Source organism: Pseudorca crassidens, chromosome 3 (assembly GCF_039906515.1).
Source record: "Pseudorca crassidens isolate mPseCra1 chromosome 3, mPseCra1.hap1, whole genome shotgun sequence".
Taxonomy (NCBI): domain Eukaryota; kingdom Metazoa; phylum Chordata; class Mammalia; order Artiodactyla; family Delphinidae; genus Pseudorca; species Pseudorca crassidens.
The window spans coordinates 157,184,332-157,204,476 of NC_090298.1; the positions used below are offsets into that span (position 1 = coordinate 157,184,332).

The 20,145-nt window shown below is 45.0% G+C and overlaps 1 long non-coding RNA gene across 1 annotated transcript in view; it reads right to left on the reverse strand.

Annotated features, from left to right (window-relative positions):
- LOC137220899 (uncharacterized) overlaps window positions 1-17,700 on the reverse strand; it is a 312,519-nt gene extending 294,819 nt beyond the window's left edge. The window contains exon 1 of the long non-coding RNA XR_010941838.1: window positions 17,335-17,700. This is a non-coding gene — a long non-coding RNA (uncharacterized lncRNA). The remainder of the gene's footprint in view (window positions 1-17,334) is intronic.
- Window positions 17,701-20,145: the final 2,445 nt, after the last annotated feature.

A 20,145-nucleotide genomic window follows, 5' to 3' on the forward strand; every position in this document is an offset into this window, starting at 1 on the left:
GCAACGGTGGCAAACAAGACCGGCCTTACTTTCAAACTATTCAGCATAATTTGGAGCGGGGTGAAAGAGGCCCTCCTGGCATCGCTTGGTTTTTACCTTTCCTGGGCCCCTTAATGACCACTAACTTCTTACTAATATTTGGGCCACGCATCCTAAACTGTATGCTATCCTTTGTCTCCAAAAGTTAGAACCTATAAAACTTCAAATGATGGTCGTTCAGGGCTACAAACAGGGCTGAGGCCTGGCGACAATCAAACACATCTAAAGGCTGCCGGGGAGAAGCTCTGCTCCTCTATCTGGGGTTATGACGACACCCGAAATCAGCAGGAAACATTTACAGAGATGGGCCATTGCCCCTCAGCGCCCCTCAAGAATGAGGAGCGGGACAGAGGAGGGACTTGTCACCAGAAAAACCCATTAACAATTCCCGCGGAATAAAACAGAATCCGGTAATAAAACAAAGTCTAACCTTTTTTTTTCTTTTCCTTTGTGCTTAGTCTGGTTTCACTCGCTCCCAGTTGGCTGCGTGCGGAGGCCTTGCACCCAGCACTTCAGACCAGAGTTCCTAGTGCTAAAGGGCGGCACCTCACTCCTCAATCCAAGATGGCGGCGGCAGCGGCTGCGTGCAGACGCCGCGCGCGCGAACTGGAGCTGGAGCGGGAGCAGCACAGCTGTGCCAGCCCCGTGAGGACTCCGGCTCCTCCCCTCCCCGCTGACGAAAGCAGCCCCGCCCACGGCCTGTTGCGGAGAGCGCGTGCTCTAGAGTGCGAGCTCGCCTCGTTTCTCCATTTCTTTTTTAACATCTTTATTGGAGTATAATTGCTTTACAATGGTGTGTTAGTTTCTGCTGTATAACAAAGTGAATCAGTTATACATATGTTCCCATATCTCCTCCCTGTGCTATGCGGCTGCTTCCCACTAGCTATCTATTTTACATTTGGTAGTGTATACATGTCCATGCCACTCTCTCACTTTGTCCCAGCTCCATGTTTAAATCAAAGAATAAAGCTTTCCTTTGTTGAAGCTTTACTCCCTCAGTCCCTCAAAACGTGACTGTATCCAGAGATAGTACTTTGAAGAGGTAAATAAAATAAGGCCATTAGGTTGGGACTTTATCCAGTCCGACTGGTGCCCCTGTAAGAAGCGGAGATCAGGAGACACGCACACACAGAAGACCATATGAAGACACAGGGAGAAGACAGCCATCTACAAGCCAAGGAGAGAGTCCTCAGAAGAAACCAACCCTGCAGACACCTTGATCTTGGACTTCTAGACTCCAGAACTGTGAGAAATAAATTTCTGTTGTTTAAGACTCCCAACCTGTGGTACTTTGTTATGACAGCCCCAGCAAATTAATACAATTGGTGACTCACTTCTAATGAGTAGAATGCAGTTAGAGTGATGCTGCAGGACTTCCCAGGCTAGGTTAGAAAAGGCGACACAGCTCTGCCTGGCTCTCACTCCCACAGTGCTCACCCTTGGAACCTGGCCACTATGTGGTGAAGAGGAAGCCCAGGCCACAGGAAGAGGTGTAGGTGTGCTGGCTGGCAGCCCCAGACAGGGCCCCAGAGGGCAGCCAGCATGAATTGCCAGGCGTGCAAATGAACAAACCATGAGAGGATTCCAGCCGCCCCAGCTGAGTGGAGAGAGAAACACACTGTTCCCACCCAATCCTGGCCAAACTACCAATCCATGAGCAAAATAAACATTGTTGCTGTTCTACGTCACCAAGTTTTGGAATGTTTCTTTAAGCTGCAATAGATTTAAAAAGAAAAAAAAAGTCTCAAGGTATCAGCAGCTTCTTCTGCCTCTCTCTAGTCTGAAGAAATACTTCCTATCTCCTCCTCCCCATTTCCAAAGAGTCCATATAATCTCCTTCCATTTGACTTTAGCTAAACAATATTGCTTCTATTTCCAAGGAGTAAGGGTGGGAGGGGGAGAGGTTTATGCCAACCAGCTTTTCTTATTAATTCACACTAATACAGCAATCTGAGTACTTTCTGCATACCACTTTTTAAATTTCATGTGGAGGGTGAGATCTATATAATTAAGCAAGCTACTGCATCTTTATACAATAGTGATCAATACATGCAGGGTTCCCTTTGACTGCCTCTGCTCTTGCTTAATGCCAACCTTGATTTTACATTCGTACTCTGCCACATTCCCCAAAACAAACCCAATTCCCCATACCTTGGAGATGAATGCAGGTGAGTTGAATTGGGGAAGGTCAGAGGTTTATGTCACACACTACACAGGAAATCTGTTAGTCTACCATAGCATCACTACTTTCTCCAGTCTTCCCACAGTCTATTCCCTCTCCGCAGCCACCACGTCACTAGGGCTCTTGTCTCCACCCCTACCCCCGTCATTGAAATTCTACCTCCCTTCTGTTAGTGTATTACACCCAGCAGAATAAAAAACCCTGGGCAGCCAAGATGGAACAGCGATGTTCCTGAAGGCTTTCAGGAACCTGTCCCTAAGGCTTTCAGCTCATTCCAACGCAACCCAATCTCATTTTCATGTTGTTACTCATGTTACTTGTTTCTTTCCCTTGGAGCTCAAGGAAATTGGCAAGAGTTGCACTGTTTTCTCTTCTCTTTGCTGCTCTGAGGAATGCAACCATGGCAGCCCTCCACCAAAGTCCTGAATGCCAAAGTCAACAATGGGGTGGAGAACCCAGAGCCAGTTACCCTGCATGTGGCATCCCAGTCCTGCTATGGCAGCGGCCTCACCTGCAAAAGGTACACAGCACACAGTTCCAAAATAGCAAGGAGCCAAGGCAGACGCAAGAGAAAATGCTCCCAGCATGTCCATCTTTATTTTATTTGCCAGATAATGAGTACTGGAGTCTTGTCCTTAAGCCAAAGGTAGGCAAACTGTAGCAATCATGCCAGTGGGGGGCACCATAGATGGTGGTTGGTGAAAGCCAACCACCTCCCAGACAGGCACAAGACATAACAATTATAACAGGAACTCACAGCTACCATTATTTCAGCACTTATTACGTGACAGGCATCATGCCAAGCACTTTATGCACTATCTCAATGAATACACAGAACCTAGAGGCAGGTACTATTGTTACTCCCATTTCACAGATGACAAAACTGAGGCTCAGAAGATGTTAAGTGGCTTATCCAAGACTACATAGCTAATGAAGTCAGGTAACTAATGAGCAAATGAGGACAGGTCCCTTGTCTCCTAGTCAATATCAAAGGAATCTGGTCCAAGAGGGCAGGGACCATCATGCCCCCCATAAGGAGAGTTACTATTCCTGAGTACACGTGTGCTGACCCTTGAAGGTGAGGTCTCTCCTTTACCGCTCACATCAACCCTAGGAGGAAGGTGTGCTCACCATCCTCATCTTACTGATGAGGATTTTAAACAAGGAAGTGATGTGACCTGATTTATACTGTCAAAGGCCCTCTCCAGGTCTTTGTCCAGATCCCTAAAGTCACTTCCTGCTGTGTGGATAAAGGATCCACAGAAGCAAAAGCAGAAGCAAGGAAAGCAGTTACAGTGTTTGTAGTTGTACAGGTTATGAGGTGAGTAGCAGGGAGAAGACAAGGGGACTGATGAGAGATGCATGGTGGAGGTGGAAAACACAGGAATTCGGATCACTTGGATGGGGGTTAGGAAAATGAAGAACTTGAGGAAGTCTCCTGGGTTTTTGAACTGAGCACATGTGGAGCCAACCGCAGTGGGTTCAGTGGGTGGGATGGAATCAAGAATGCAGGTGTGGACAGGTAAGGTCGAGAGGTCTGTGAGTCATCCAAATGGGCTTACAGGTAGTTTTTTAAGGTCTCCAGTTTTCAGGGGTCACTCTTCCATTTCGATGAACAACAGTCTGAAACATTCCTCCTCCACTTGACCACACACACGTGGATGAGTCATTTTCAATTTCTTTCCCTTGTTTTAATGCCACTCCCTGAAGAATGCTTACTGATTTGTCCAAATCCCTACAGGTCACTTCTTATCATCTTTAGACATTAGTTTATCTTGCTTTGCCTCCAGTGGAACTTTCTACAGCATTCAAAGCACAACATCAAAGTTCGCTTTCCCAGAGTTAACACCATGATCCATCCCATCATTGGTGCGTGAGAACCAGGCTCACCTCCTTGTAAGACAGTAAGGTGCCCCTGCCACTGTGTGAATGCAGCAAGCCCTGATGAGAAGGCCCATCTCCCATTTCACCACAAGCTCACAAGCACTGGGTAGTAACATCTTCGCCAAGTGAAAAGTGAATTATATTTTAATTGGCATTGCAAAATATATCTTTTACAATGCAAAGCACAGTATAAACTCAAGTCCAACACATAAAGTCAGCTGACTTGCACACAGTCTACATGGTGACGATGTTTAGGACTGTAGGGATAAAGTGACATTCACTGGGCACTTGCTAACTACCAGGTACTCTGATAAACACTTTATATACCTCAGTTAGCCCTCAGAGTCACCCTCTGAAGTAGCTGCTGTTATTGTCCTTTTCCAGACAAGGAAGCAAAGGATGAGAGAGATGAAGAAACTTGCTCTTGGACTTATGGCTACCAGTAACAGAGCCAGGATTGCCCCACTGCTAAGGCTGGCATTTAGACTCTCGGTCCCCCTTCTGCCACTCACATTAGTGTGACGTGGGCATGAGATGTCCTTTCTACTCATCTTTAAAAGGTTGGAAACACACAAGGTTGGGAGAGGGAGGAGGGAAAGATGAAGAGGGAAGCAAAGAAGGAAAGAAGAAGGTGAAAGCCCTTGATTAACAGTGAGCTGTGTAAATATTTCATATTCTGATTATTTTCACCGAAGACACTAATTCAAGTGAATTCTGGGCAAGGCAGTCACTGACTGTGGGTATGGAATCTAAGCCTGATCACTTCCCACTCCTTGGAAGTCTTTGTAAAAAGAACGAGACTGGTCATCCCTTAAGAGCCGATGGAGACTTCCGGGAAGATGGCGGAAGAGTAAGACGCGGAGATCACGTTCCTCCCCACAGATACACCAGAAATACATCTACGCGTGGAACAACTCCTACAGAGCATCTACTGAACGCTGGCAGAAGACCTCAGACCTCCCAAAAGGCAAGAAACCCTCCACGTACCTGGGTAGGGCAAAAGAAAAAACTAAACAGAGACAAAAGGATAGGGACGGGTCCTGCACCAGCGGGAGAGAGCTGTGAAGGAGGAAAAGTGTCCACACACTAGGAAGCCCCTTCGCGGGTGGAGACTTCGGGAGGCGGAGTGGGGGAGCTTGGGAGCCGCGGAGGAGAGCACAGCAACAGGGGTGCGGAGGGCAAAGCGGACAGATTCCAGCGCAGAGGATCGGGCCGACCGGAACTCGCCAGCCGAGAGGCTTGTCTGCTCGCCCGCCAGGGCGGGCGGGACTGGGAGCTGAGGCTCCGGCTTTTGTCGGAGCGCCGGGAGAGGACTGAGGTTGGCGGCGTGAACACAGCCTGCAGGGCGTTAGTGCACCGCGGCTGGCCGGGAGAGAGTCCGGGGAGAAGTCTGGAACTGCCGAAGAGGCAAGAGACTTTTACGTCCCTCTTTGTTTCCTGGTGCACGAGGAGAGGGGATTAAGAGCGCCGCTTAAAGGAGCTCCAGAGACGGGCGCAAGCCGCGGCTAAAAGTGCGGAGCCCAGAGACAGGCATGAGACGCTAGGGCCGCTGCTGCCGCCACCGGGAGGCCTGTGTGCGAACACAGGTCACTAGCCACACGCCCTTCCGGGGAGCCTGTGCAGCCCGCCACTGCCAGGGTCCCGGGATCCAGGGACAACTCCCCCGGGAGAACGCACAGGCGCGCCTCAGGCTGCAACGTCTTGCCGGCCTCTGCCGCCGCAGGCCCGCCCCACACTCCGTGCCCCTCCCTACCCCCGGGCCTGAGTGAGCCAGAGCCTCCGAATCAGCGGCTCCTTTAACCCCGTCCAGTCTGAGCAAAGAACAGACGCCCTCCGGCGACCTACACGCACAGGCGGGGCTAAATCCAAAGCTGAGCCCCTGGGAACTGTGAGAACAAAGAAGAGAAAGGGAAATCTCTCCCAGCAGCCTCAGAAGCAGCGGATTAAAGCTCCACAATCAACTTGATATACCCTGCATCTGTGGAATACCTGAATAAACAACGAGTCATCCCAAATTAAGGAGCCCTGTGGATGAAAGGCTCTTGGGGCTGCAGCCAGGAGTCAGTGCTGTGCCTCTGAGGTGGGAGAGCCAACTTCAGGACACTGATCCACAAGAGACCTCCCAGCTGCACATAATATCAAACAGCAAAAATCTCCGAGAGATCTCCATCTCAAGCCAGCACCCAGCTTCACTCAACGACCAGCAAGCTACAGTGCTGGACATCCTATGCCAAACAACTAGCAAGACAGGAACACAACCCCACCCATTAGCAGAGAGGCGGCCCAAAATCATAATAAGTCTACAGACACCCCAAAACACACCACCAGACGTGGACCTGCCCACCAGAAAGACAAGATCTAGCCTCATCCACCAGAACACAGGCACTAGTACCCTCCACCAGGAAGCCTACACAACCCACTGAACCAACCTTAGCCACTGGGGACAGACACAAAAAACAACAGAAACTACGAACCTTCAGCCTGCAAAAAAGGAGACCCCAAACACAGTAAGATAAGCAAAATGAAAAGACAGAAAAACACACCGCAGATGAAGGAGCAAGATAAAAACCCATCAGACCTAACAAATGAAGAGGAAATAGGCAGTCTACCTGAAAAAGAATTCAGAATAATGATAGTAAGGTTGATCCGAAATCTTGGAGATAGAATGGACAATAGAATGGACAAAATGCAAGAATCAGTTAACAAGGACCTAGAAGAACTAAAGATGAAACAAGCAACGATGAACAATACAATAAATGAAATTAAAAGTACTCTAGATGGGATCAATAGCAGAATAACTGAGGCAGAAGAACGGATAAGTGACCTGGAAGATAAAATAGTGGAAATAACTACTGCAGAGCAGAATAAAGAAAAAAGAATGAAAAGAACTGAGGACAGTCTCAGAGACCTCTGGGACAACATTAAACGCACCAACATTCGAATTATAGGGGTTCCAGAAGAAGAAGAGAAAAAGAAAGGGACTGAGAAAATATTTGAAGAGATTATAGTTGAAAACTTCCCTAATATGGGAAAGGAAATAGTTAATCAAGTCCAGGAAGCACAGAGAGTCCCATACAGGATAAATCCAAGGAGAAATACGCCAAGACACATATTAATCAAACTGTCAAAAATTAAATACAAAGAAAACATATTAAAAGCAGCAAGGGAAAGACAACAAATAACACACAAGGGAATCCCCATAAGGTTAACAGCTGATCTTTCAGCAGAAACTCTGCAAGCCAGAAGGGAGTGGCAGGACATATTGAAAGTGTTGAAGGAGAAAAACCTGCAACCAAGATTACTCTACCCAGCAAGGATCTCATTCAGATTTGATGGAGAAATTAAAACCTTTAGAGACAAGCAAAAGCTGAGAGAGTTCAGCACCACCAAACCAGCTCTACAACAACTGCTAAAGGAACTTCTCTAGGCAAGAAGCACAAAAGAAGGAAAAGACCTACAATAACAAACCCAAAACAATTAAGAAAATGGGAATGGGAACATACATATCGATAATTGCCTTAAATGTAAATGGACTAAATGCTCCCACCAAAAGACACAGATTGGCTGAATGGATACAAAAACAAGACCCATATATTTGCTGTCTACAAGAGACCCACTTCAGACCTAGAGACACATACAGACTGAAAGTAAGGGGATGGAAAAAGGTATTTCATGCAAATGGAAACCAAAAGAAAGCTGGAGTAGCAATTCTCATATCAGACAAAATAGATTTTAAAATAAAGACTATTAGAAGAGACAAAGAAGGACACTACATAATGATCAAGGGATCGATCCAAGAGGAAGATATAACAATTGTAAATATTTATGCACCCAACATAGGTGCACCTCAATACATAAGGCAAATACTGACAACCATAAAAGGGGAAATCGACAGTAACACATTCATAGTAGGGGACTTTAACACCCCACTTTCACCAATGGACAGATCATCCAAAATGAAAATAAATAAGGAAACACAAGCTTTAAATGATACATTAAATGAGATGGAGTTAATTGATATTTATAGGACATTCCATCCAAAAACAACAGAATACACATTTTTCTCAAGTGCTCATGGAACAATCTCCAGGATAGATCATATCTTGGGTCACAAATCAAGCCTTGGTAAATTTAAGAAAATTGAAATTGTATCAAGTATCTTTTCCGACCACAACGCTATGAGACTCGATATCAATCACAGGAGAAGATCTGTAAAAAATACAACCACATGGAGGCTAAACAATACACTACTTAATAACGAAGTGATCACTGAAGAAATCAAAGGGGAAATCAAAAAATACCTAGAAACAAATGACAATGGAGACACGACGACTCAAAATCTATGGGATGCAGCAAAAGCAGTTCTAAGAGGGAAGTTTATAGCAATACAATCTTACCTTAAGAAACAGGAAACATCTCGAATAAACAACCTAACCTTGCACCTAAAGCAATTAGAGAAAGAAGAACAAAAAAACCCCAAAGTTAGCAGGAGGACAGAAATCATAAAAATCAGATCAGAAATAAATGAAAAAGAAATGAAGGAAACGATAGCAAAGATCAATAAAACTAAAAGTTGGTTCTTTGAAAGGATAAACAAAATTGATAAACCATTAGCCAGACTCATCAAGAAAAAAAGGGAGAAGACTCAAATCAATAGAATTAGAAATGAAAAAGGAGAAGTAACGACTGACACTGCAGAAATACAAAAGATCATGAGAGATTACTACAAGCAACTCTATGCCAATAAAATGGACAACCTGGAAGAAATGGACAAATTCTTAGAAAGGCACAACCTGCCAAGACTGAATCAGGAAGAAATAGAAAATATGAACAGACCAATCACAAGCACTGAAATTGAAACTGTGATTAAAAATCTTCCAACAAACAAAAGCCGAGGACCAGATGGCTTCACAGGCGAATTCTATCAAACATTTAGAGAAGAGCTATCACCCATCCTTCTCAGACTCTTCCAAAATATAGCAGAGGGAGGAACACTCCCCAACTCATTCTACAAGGCCACCATCACCCTGATACCAAAACCAGACAAGGATGTTACAAAGAAAGAAAACTACAGGCCAATATCACTGATGAACATAGATGCAAAGATCCTCAACAAAATACTAGCAAACAGAATCCAACAGCACATTAAACGGATCATACACCATGATCAAGTGGGGTTTATTCCAGGAATGCAAGGATTCTTCAATATACGCAAATCAATCAACGTGATACACCATATTAACAAATTGAAGGAGAAAAACCATATGATCATCTCAATAGATGCAGAGAAAGCTTTTGACAAAATTCAACACCCATTTATGATAAAAACCCTGCAGAAAGTAGGCATAGAGGGAACTTTCCTCAACATAATAAAGGCCATATATGACAAACCCACAGCAAACATCGTCCTCAATGGTGAAAAACTGAAAGCATTTCCACTAAGATCAGGAACAAGACAAGGTTGCCCACTCTCACCACTCTTAGTCAACATAGTTTTGGAAGTTTTAGCCACAGCAATCAGAGAAGAAAAGGAAATAAAAGGAATCCAAATCGGAAAAGAAGAAGTAAAGCTGTCACTGTTTGCAGATGACATGATACTATACATAGAGAATCCTAAAGATGCTACCAGAAAACTACTAGAGCTAATCAATGGATTTGGTAAAGTAGCAGGATACAAAATTAATGCACAGAAATCTCTGGCACTCCTATACACTAAGGATGAAAAATCTGAAAGTGAAATCAAGAAAACACTCCCATTTACCATTGCAACAAAAAGAATAAAATACCTAGGAATAAACCTACCTAAGGAGACAAAAGACCTGTATGCAGAAAATTATAAGACACTGATGAAAGAAATTAAAGATGATACAAATAGATGGAGAGATATACCATGTTCTTGGATTGGAAGAATCAACATTGTGAAAATGACTCTACTACCCAAAGCAATCTACAGATTCAATGCAATCCCTATGAAACTACCACTGGCATTTTTCACAGAACTAGAACAAAAAATCTCACAATTTGTATGGAAACACAAAAGACCCCGAATAGCCAAAGCAATCTTGAGAACGAAAAATGGAGCTGGAGGAATCAGGCTTCCTGACTTCAGACTATACTACAAAGCTACAGTAATCAAGACAGTATGGTACTGGCACAAAAACAGAAATATAGATCAATGGAACAGGATAGAAAGCCCAGAGATAAACCCACGCACATATGGTCACCTTATCTTTGACAAAGGAGGCAGAAATGTACAGTGGAGAAAGGACAGCCTCTTCAATAAGTGGTGCTGGGAAAACTGGACAGCTACATGTAAAAGTATGAGATTAGATCACTCCCTAACACCATACACAAAAATAAGCTCAAAATGGATTAAAGACCTAAATGTAAGGCCAGAAACTATCAAACTCTTAGAGGAAAACATAGGCAGAACACTCTATGACATAAATCACAGCAAGATCCTCTTTGACCCACCTCCTAGAGAAATGGAAATAAAAACAAAAGTAAACAAATGGGACCTAATGAAACTTAAAAGCTTTTGCGCAGCAAAGGAAACCATAAAGAAGACCAAAAGACAACCCTCAGAATGGGAGAAAATATTTGCAAATGAAGCAACTGACAAAGGATTAATCTCCAAAATTTATAAGCAGCTCATGCAGCTTAATAAGAAAAGAACAAACAACCCAATCCAAAAAATGGCAGAAGACCTAAATAGACATTTCTCCAAAGAAGATATACAGAGTGCCAACAAACACATGAAAGAATGCTCAACATCACTAATCATTAGAGAAATGCAAATCAAAACTACAATGAGATATCATCTCACACCAGTCAGAATGGCCATCATCAAAAAATCTAGAAACAATAAATGCTGGAGAGGGTGTGGAGAAAAGGGAACCCTCTTACACTGTTGGTGGGAATGTAAATTGATACAGCCACTGTGGAGAACAGTATGGAGGTTCCTTAAAAAGCTACAAATAGAAGTACCATATGACCCAGCAATCCCACTACTGGGCATATACCCTGAGAAAACCATAATTCAAAAAGAGTCATGTACCAAAATGTTCATTGCAGCTCTATTTACAATAGCCCAGAGATGGAAACAACCTAAGTGTCCATCATCGGATGAATGGATAAAGAAGATGTGGCACATATATACAATGGAATATTACTCAGCCATAAAAAGAGACGAAATTGAGCTATTTGTAATGAGGTGGATAGACCTAGAGTCTGTCATACAGAGTGAAGTAAGTCAGAAAGAGAGAGACAAATACCGTATGCTAACACATATATATGGAATTTAAGAAAAAAAAAAATGTCATGAAAAACCTAGGGGTGAAACAGGAATAAAGACACAGACTTACTAGAGAATGGACTTGAGGCTATGGGGAGGGGGAAGGGTAAACGGTGACAAAGCAATAAAGAGGCATGGACATGTATACACTACCAAACGTAAGGTAGATAGCTAGTGGGAAGCAGCCGCATAGCACAGGGAGATCAGCTCGGTGCTTTGTGACCGCCTGGAGGGGTGGGATAGGGAGGGTGGGAGGGAGGGTGACGCAAGCGGGAAGAGATATGGGAACATATGTATATATATAACTGATTCATTTTGTTGTGAATCTGAAACTAACATACCATTGTAAAGCAATTATGCTCCAATAAAGATGTTTAAAAAATAAATAAATAAATAAATAAATAAATGGAAATTTAAATGGAATTAAAAAAAAAAAAAAAAGAGCCGATGGAGCTAAATGATGTGTCATGTTTGGGGTCAGTGTCCAGCCCCTACTCTCTTGATTCCCCCTTCCCTTGTCCTGTCCCTGTCACCGGCCAGGCACCAGGTCAGCAGGTCGCTGCAGCAACAACCTGCTGCATCTACAAGCAGAAAACCCTGTGGCTGCTCAGGGTGAAGGCTCAGCAGCCAACAGCGGAACTTCACTGAAGTTGGGGCAAGGTCTTTGGTTTTCTTTAGATCTTGAGTCTGTGTTTATTAACCGATCTCATGCACCAGGGAGTAGAATTCTCAGGGAATGACCACTCTATTACCTGTTCCACAAAAAAACAGCAGGGAATTTTGCACTATTCTGTCATTGATACATTTAGGATTGATCTTAATTTCAGATGGAGCGGGCAATGGCGTCTGTTTTATTTCAAGAGTAGTAGGAAAGCATTCCTTCTTCCCCCACACAATTCTTTCTTCCCCAAACCCATCAAAGAAGATTAACTTGCTCCCATCATCAACTCATTCCTTCAGAGTAAGCTCTGACCTCTTTCTGAAGAACACTTTGAAAATACAAACCCAATGATGGAGATAATCCATTAAATCTCTACGTCCTTCTGTAAACGACCATCAGACTGCTAATTTTAATTATTCAGTCAATCAGGAGGAAATCACCTTGACTCTCTGTGACTCCATTTTCTCAGCCTGGAGTGGGAATAGCAGCTGTTGTCAAGATTAGATGGCACACCCCACATTCAGGGCACCATGCCTGGTACAAAGTCAACACTGAATCAGTGGCAGGTGGTGATGCTGGTAGGAATGCCAGTAGCCGCAGCGGCAGTAGAAGGAGTTAATATTGTCTATGTCAGAAGAGATGAGGAAAGATCAGACCACACTGTACCTGGAAGGGAAAGGTGTGTTCAAAGGAAAGGTAGAAGACAAAGTCACCAACTGGGCCATTTTGCTGAGAGTGATCCTTGTGACCATGTGGTAAACAGAAAGAATGATACTGATACCAACCACCAACTTAGTATGTGCCAGGTCCCAGGCACCTTGCTTCATACATTGAATTCATGCTCTTTGGATCCTCCTAAGAACTCAGTGAGGTAGGTCCTACTAATATCCTCCATTTATGATTGAGGAAACTGAGGCTCAGAGAATGAGGCAACCAGTCAGGAGGCAACAGAGCCAGGAGCCAAACCATCCTTGTCTGCCCCCAAAGCCCAGGGAGTGAACTCTGCACTGCCCCCTGGGAAGCGTATTGGTTTCGAGCAGCCCATTCTGCACCCCCTCCACATAGAGGAGGCTGAGAGGCGGGGGGAAGGGGAGCACACTCAGCTCTTGTCTTTTCAAGGTCTGGAGATCATGGCCTTGCAGCAAGCAGACAAGCCCCAGGCCAGGCAGGGCCAGCCCTGCTATCTCCTTTATTTCATCAGGCTGCTGGAGGCCAAGCACAGGAAATTAAAAGCAACTCATAGATCACAGAGCGAGGCACCAAGTGATCTCAGACAGAATCTGTCCCCCTTCCCTCCCCCTTCTCTTTCCTGCAAGAATTTGGCTCTTAGCAATTGGCTGCTGAACTTCTGCAGGGAGCCAAACTGTTCTAGTTGTCAGTACCCCAGAGGCAAATAAGGAGGTTCTGCCCTCAGAGGGCTCAGAGTCTGGGGAGCAGGCCCTCACAGTGGCAGCTGTAGTGTGTGTGTGTGTGTGTGTGTGTGTGTGTGTGTGTGTGTGTTGTGCAAGGAGACACAGGAAAGAGTGGTGGCCTCTATGGGACAAACTGAGCTCAGAGGTGAAGGGAAGCCCAACTGTATCTTCATACCTTCTTGCATGTTGAACTTTGTACCAGGTGCTTGTGTTAAGTATTTTTACAAACAATACATAGAGCAGCAACATCTCCTAGCTGAGGTACCCTGTGAGTGTGGACATTTGCTATTTCTGCTTGCCCAGCATCCCTTCCTCTGAGCTTAGGCGAAAGCACCCCCTTTCCTTTCTTTGAAAAGTCTCCTCTTATTCTCTCAGAAGACAGTCAATGATGACGATCAATGACTCCATGTTACTGCAGCCAAGTAGGGGGATGGATGGTAGCACATGTGACCCAGACTCCTCCATAGGACTTCCTCTCTCTGAGGTCTGATCTTGGTGGGAACCTCACTAGCATGGCAAAAAGCTGGGCTGACTCACCTCCGTGGGGATGCCTGAAGAGGTATCCTCTACTTCCTACTCAGTGTGACCTGACTATTCAATTTTCTCTTCAGTTCTGTGAGCTACACAGAATCCACCTAATAAAGTCCTTTAGTTGTTTTTTAGCCAAAATCCATTTCTGTTACTTAAAACCAAAGAACCCTAGTGAATGCTGCTGTTCTTTGAAGGTCAAATAAAAAATTGGTTTGAAACCCCATCCTACACGTGATGCACAATACTCATTCCTACCCACCCTTCTGAGGATATCTATTACCTCTTGTCTTAATCACCTGCTTCCATTGAATTATTTTAGTTTATAGATAATCTCACCATCCTGTGTGAGCTGTTTGTGCCAATACAAACAAGAAACTCAGCAATTTTTCTGCAATTTCTTTCTTTTCTCCTCCCACCAAGACCCACTTATACAGGGGTGTGTGTAAGTATGTGTGTCTCTTTACTGAAGACAGAAAATTTACAACACTCATACACAAAAAACACGCAGTCAAAAATTACACATCCCGGGCTTCCCTGGTGGCGCAGTGGTTGAGAGTCCGCCTGCCAATGCAGGGGACACGGGTTCGAGCCCTGATCCGGAAGGATCCCACTTGCCGCGGAGCAACTAGGCCTGTGTGCCGCAACCGCTGAGCCTGCGTTCTGGAGCCCACGAGCCACAACTACTGAGCCCATGTGCTGCAACTACTGAGGCCCACACGCCTAGAGCCTGAGCTCCCAAACAGGAGAGACCACCACAATGAGAGGCCCGCACACTGCAGCGAAGAAAAGCCCCTGCTCGCCATAGCTAGAGAAGGCTCACGAGCAGCAATGAAGACCCAACAAAGCCATAAATAAATAAATAAATAAAATTACACATCCCTGTTCTTAAAATTTCCACTAATGCAAATTTCAACTTCCAATATTCCCCTGCTGGGTCCTCTCCCTTCTATTTCCTCTCTTCTTTCAAATTCCTTCTTGCAAACTCCCTATTTATTTTTATGCCAAAAAATCAGTTCTCTCTTCATCACTTTGTCCCTGCCAACTTTGTCCTCAGGGTCCCAAGATAGTTTTCCTCCAAAAAAGAATTCTGTGGCCAGGTGTTAACATAGTTCCACCCTATTACAATGATTTCTACAAACAGAATATTAGAATCAGGACAAATGACCTGTTCCAGCTCCTTCCAATAGTAAGAGCAATGATTCTGGGCTCAGGAAGGGTCACAATCCTTCCGTCTACTTTATTTCATGTTGAATTAGATGGGGCAATCATCTTTGCAAGAACTCAGGGCTCTTTCACAGGCCACATTCATTTCTACCCAGAGGCAGAGAGCCCTCTGAGGAAGGGAAGCTGTGGGAATCAGAGCCACAGGGGGGCTGAGGACGTGGCCAGGGACCAGCAGTGATTCTGGACAGGGTAGGTGTCTGGTTGGTGCCTGACTTCTCTCTCTGCTGTTTCCCATGTTAGTTTGTAAGCATAAGCCGATCACTAGACACTCAGCATCCTGAGGACGTAAGATCAACATGGTATTTACTCACCATGGTGCCCACTCAAGCAATGATCTTGGTGGTATCTGCATGGTGGGTGCTTGATCAACACCTGCAGAATTAGCATATTCATTCCCCAGAACTCATCCTTCTCACTAATGACTCATTCAATAAACATGTATTAAATTCCTTCTCTGGACCCAGCAATGGGGACAAAAGCAAAATAAAACCCAGCTCCTGTCTACAAGCATCTAAAAATCTATTGGGGGATCTATAGGGATGAAACAGGCAGTTATTCAAAAGTAGGTAGGTTCTGGGTCATGCGTCCACTTTTCAAATAGCTGTTGAGCATCTTCAATATATCAGGCTTTGTCAGTTACTTGAGATTCAAGGGAAATAAGACACAACTCTGAAAAGAAATCTGTGAGTTTTAGTATGTGTTGGGTACCTGGAGGGCAGGGAAAGTGGGCAGGGAAAAATTCACAAGCACCTAACACAATGCCAAACACACAGAATCCCCCAGCAAATATTCATTAAATGAATGGTGACTAAAACATAATTACAGAATATGATACATGCCACAGCAGAAGCAAAAGGGTATTGTGGTTAACTGCTTGGAAATCAGAGAACATCTTTCAAAATGTGATGGCACCTGAATCTTGCCTGAGCAGGAATGTGTGTTGAGTGGACCGTGAGTTTGGTGGGGGTGATGGGGAAAAGTGAGGGATGAAGTTGGAAAAAAAAAGTCTGGGACTGTGTTGCTGATGGCTTTGTATGACATACTAACAACTGAAAAACAATCAGCCCTGTCTTCTAGGCAGGGCTCTGAGCCTCTATGTATCTATGTTTTCACAGCAGAAAGTAGAAGGCACCACTCATCCACTTGATAACAGAGTAGACAAGAACATAGGGTTTAGAAGCAAGCAGACCTAGCTTCAAATCCCAGCTTTGCCACCTTTTTAATAGTGAGATGCTGGGCGAGTAACTTAACCTCTCTGAAGGTCAATAGTTTCATCTCCAAAACAGAAATCATAACACCCACCCCAGAGGAGTGTTGTAAAAGATCAATAAGCTAATGTACCATAAAATAGAGTGCCTGGTTTAGAGTGCGTATTTTTTAAATTAAATGGCTGTTTTGTTATCACTATTGTAACAATTATTACTACTGTCATTATGTTTGGAATAATGTTGCTTCTCATCCATCCCCTACTGCCTACAAAGAAAGTTAACTGTGAGGCCTACCTTTTCCAGATCGGTCATCTCAACACAGCAAGTGAATTTAGATCAATCATTTGATGGGAGGTGTGATTACTCACCAAGAGAAATCCTCCAAGAGCATGTGACCCAAGTTCCCTCAATGTACCATAAGGAGACTGAGGCTTGGCCCTGGTCCCACAACTGCTTGGAGAGAACTGGGTGAATCCCTGAGTCTCCAGACCTCTATCCGGTACCCCTCTGGGTACAGTTCACTGCCTCCCAGTTTACTCTGTTGCTGTGGAGACAGGGCCAAGATTAAAATCAGCCTCAAATGCCAATCCTCCAATTCCAAGTCCTCCTCACCAAGCCCCCTGTGTAGGGGCTGCTTTCCTCACACTCTCTGCAGCCCCTACAGGCAGCTGCTCAGTGTCTGAGAATAGACTCTGCCCCTGAGCCCTCCTGAGCCCTTGAGGAAGACGTGAGAGGCCCCGCTCCACCAGTGTCAGCTTACAGTGGGAACAAGGCCTGGGGACACGGCCAGAGACAGGCCGCCACCAGCAGCGTTACTGCTTCCCCAGGCTCTCATCCCCAGCACAGATGGCTGCTGCGCTGGCTGGCTGGCCTCCCCACGGCATGGGCTTGTTTCTCACCGGCAGGCCTCAGCAGGTCACTCTGGAGTCAGCCATCCTCTGGCAGGTACTCAGGCTCCCGTGGCTTCACAGAATTCCCCCCTTGGTCTGGGGTCACTGCTCTCCTCTGGATGAGAAGCCCAAGGGGAGACCCTCAGCAGGACAGGAATAGCTCAGCTTTTCCTGGAGCTCCCCCAGTAGTTCTCCAAACCCTTCCCTGAGGGCTCAAATGGCCTGGACAAGCCAAGCTAAGTGCCAGGCTGCTATTCTGTCCCCTTTGTGAAACTCAAGAACTTGCTATCCCACAGTCAAATTAAACAATTCCTTATGCAAAAGAGTTATTTTCTGCATCACAGATCCCTACCCGCAACTGGCCTGACTTACTGATAGCCGAGCTGTAGACTGGCCAAGGCCCCGTGGGAGTCAGCGGCCTAGCCAATGGGACTCTCCTGGACTGGATGGTGACTGGCCAGCTGAACCAATCAGATCCTCCTTCATGCCCTGCTTTATTCCTATATACATGTTGGGACCTTCTATGTTCCAGGAACTAGGCAGGGTTCCAGTGATACAAATGTAAAAGGGGCTTTGTAGATCCTTTTGCCCTTAGTAGGAACTCAGTATATGACTCTATGCCTTATCAGTAACGTTGACTGGCTGTCAGATTTTGTGGTGACATATACACGTCTCATTTATAAGGTAGCCGTTAATTTAAACAAACCGATCAATTTATTAGGGGGCCTGACTTCAAGAGGAGCAGAAACCAAACCCAATCTGGCTTAAGGAAAAACCAGAATTCTCTGGCTCATATCTTAGAAGGTCAGGAGTAGTATGTCCTCAGGAAATCAAATGATGATATCACCTCTCCCACCCTTCCCCCTCTCTCCTCACCCCATATCTCAGCTCCCTGCTTCTCTCCATGTGTTGGATTCATTCTCTCCTAAGATGGAAGAGCTTTATCCACACAGCAGGAGACCAGGCAGAAGCACCTCCAGGCTTCGTCAATCCAGATTAGCAACGCCCAAGGAGAAAGAAGATTTCTCTCTCCCAGAACCCACGAGTAAAATTTCAAGAGAAGGACACCAATAAACCAAACTTGGATCACGTGGCCACCACTGAGCCAACTGCTATGGCAAGGGAATGAGATACTACAATTGGTCGAGCTTTGGTCACATGACTCTCCTTAGCCCCTGCCCCCCCCAGAACCAGATGCTGTGAAAGAGGAACAGTTCCTGAAAGGGAGTGTGCCCTTTCCACGGGAGAATGGAACAGATGCTGAACTGGATAGAGGGGAGAGGGCAAGGGAGAAATGTCTGTACACAAGAAAGAATAAAAGAAAAAGGCCATGTTCTATAGAAGAAAGAGTAGGGAAGGCTTAACCAAAGAGCAGTTAGCTTTAAGTTTGTTTCTAATGGCCAGCTGCTTTAGAATATAGAAAGCATGAATATATTTAAAAATATATAACAGATTGGCAACTTTTATAGGACATATAAATGTGGTGATTCATCCCAGAGCTTATTCCCAAGGGGACAGAGGACAAACCAAATATCTTTTGAGGGGAGTAGGAGAATCCACATCTTTTGAGTATCTGCTGGGGTGCTGGGCCTTGTGCCTCCACATTACTCATGAAGCTATAGGGCCATCCTACGAGGCAGGTGCTATTGTTTCCCTCCATTTTCAGGAGAGGAAAACCGATGCTCAAAGAAGTTTGAAAAAAAGAAATCATCTCACTGGAGGCCCCACAGCAAGTAAGCAGTAAGAGCCGGGATGCGAACCCAAGTTTATCTAATTCCAAATCTTGTGCTCTTTCCACAAGTCCATTCTGCCAGCCAAAGGCAAAATATAGCCAGATGAAAGGTGGAGGGGCAAACAATGAGTCCCTCTTCTATTTATAGACAGAGAACAAAATGAGACAGCCCCAAAAGGCAGAAGTGCCAAACAGCTTTTCCAGGTCCTTCATGAGGACATTCTTTGCTTCCAAAATGGAGATGGCACTCAAAAGTAAGATTACACGTTAAGAAGTGCTGGCAACGGCCAGGAGAACGTGACCAAGAAAGAACAATGGATTCAGCGACCCAGAGGTCATGAGTGGCCGGCGAGAGGCTGCTTCAGTGGAGGAGTGTGTCCGGACCCCATATTTAAAAGCAATTAGAGCAAGTAACTGGTCTAGACATGGAGGCTTCAAAGACTGACCTCATCATTTGAAAAATCTGGCAATAAATGTGAAGATATCTGCATATTTTAAAATTACAGGGAAGCAATGACTGAAGGAGAAGGGTTAAAAATTCAGATTTTGATGAAAACAAGTGTTTACCTTATTTACAGACTGAAAAGTACTAGAAGGAATATGCCATTAACAACAGGAATAAAAACCCAAATTAATTTGACCAGCTGAAATCCTAGGCCAGGGACACAGTGAGTCTGAACACAGTTCTTTGTTGGTTTATCTTCCTGACACTATCTTCCAGTCCTTTTCTGTGGGTGCCAGGTGCAGCCTGTTACCACATAAGGTGCCATATAAAGGGTCCGGCCTCTCTTACACTTTATTCCTCTAGATGCAGTAGTTGATTGATTTGGTGTGACTCAAGCCAAGTCAGCCAGTCCCTCTCTAGGACTGACATATGGATGTTAGGGAGAACAGTCCTCTCTCTCCACGAGGTTAAGCTGGGATCACACAGCAAGGGACAGGTACAGGCAGCTCCCAGACTCATCAACCCAGATTAGCTGGGCCCAAGACAAAAGAGGACTTTTCTCACCCAGTATTCACACATAAAATCCAAGAGAAGGCATGGACCTTGTGAAGGGAGCCCATTTTTAAGAGAATGAGGCCAGCCC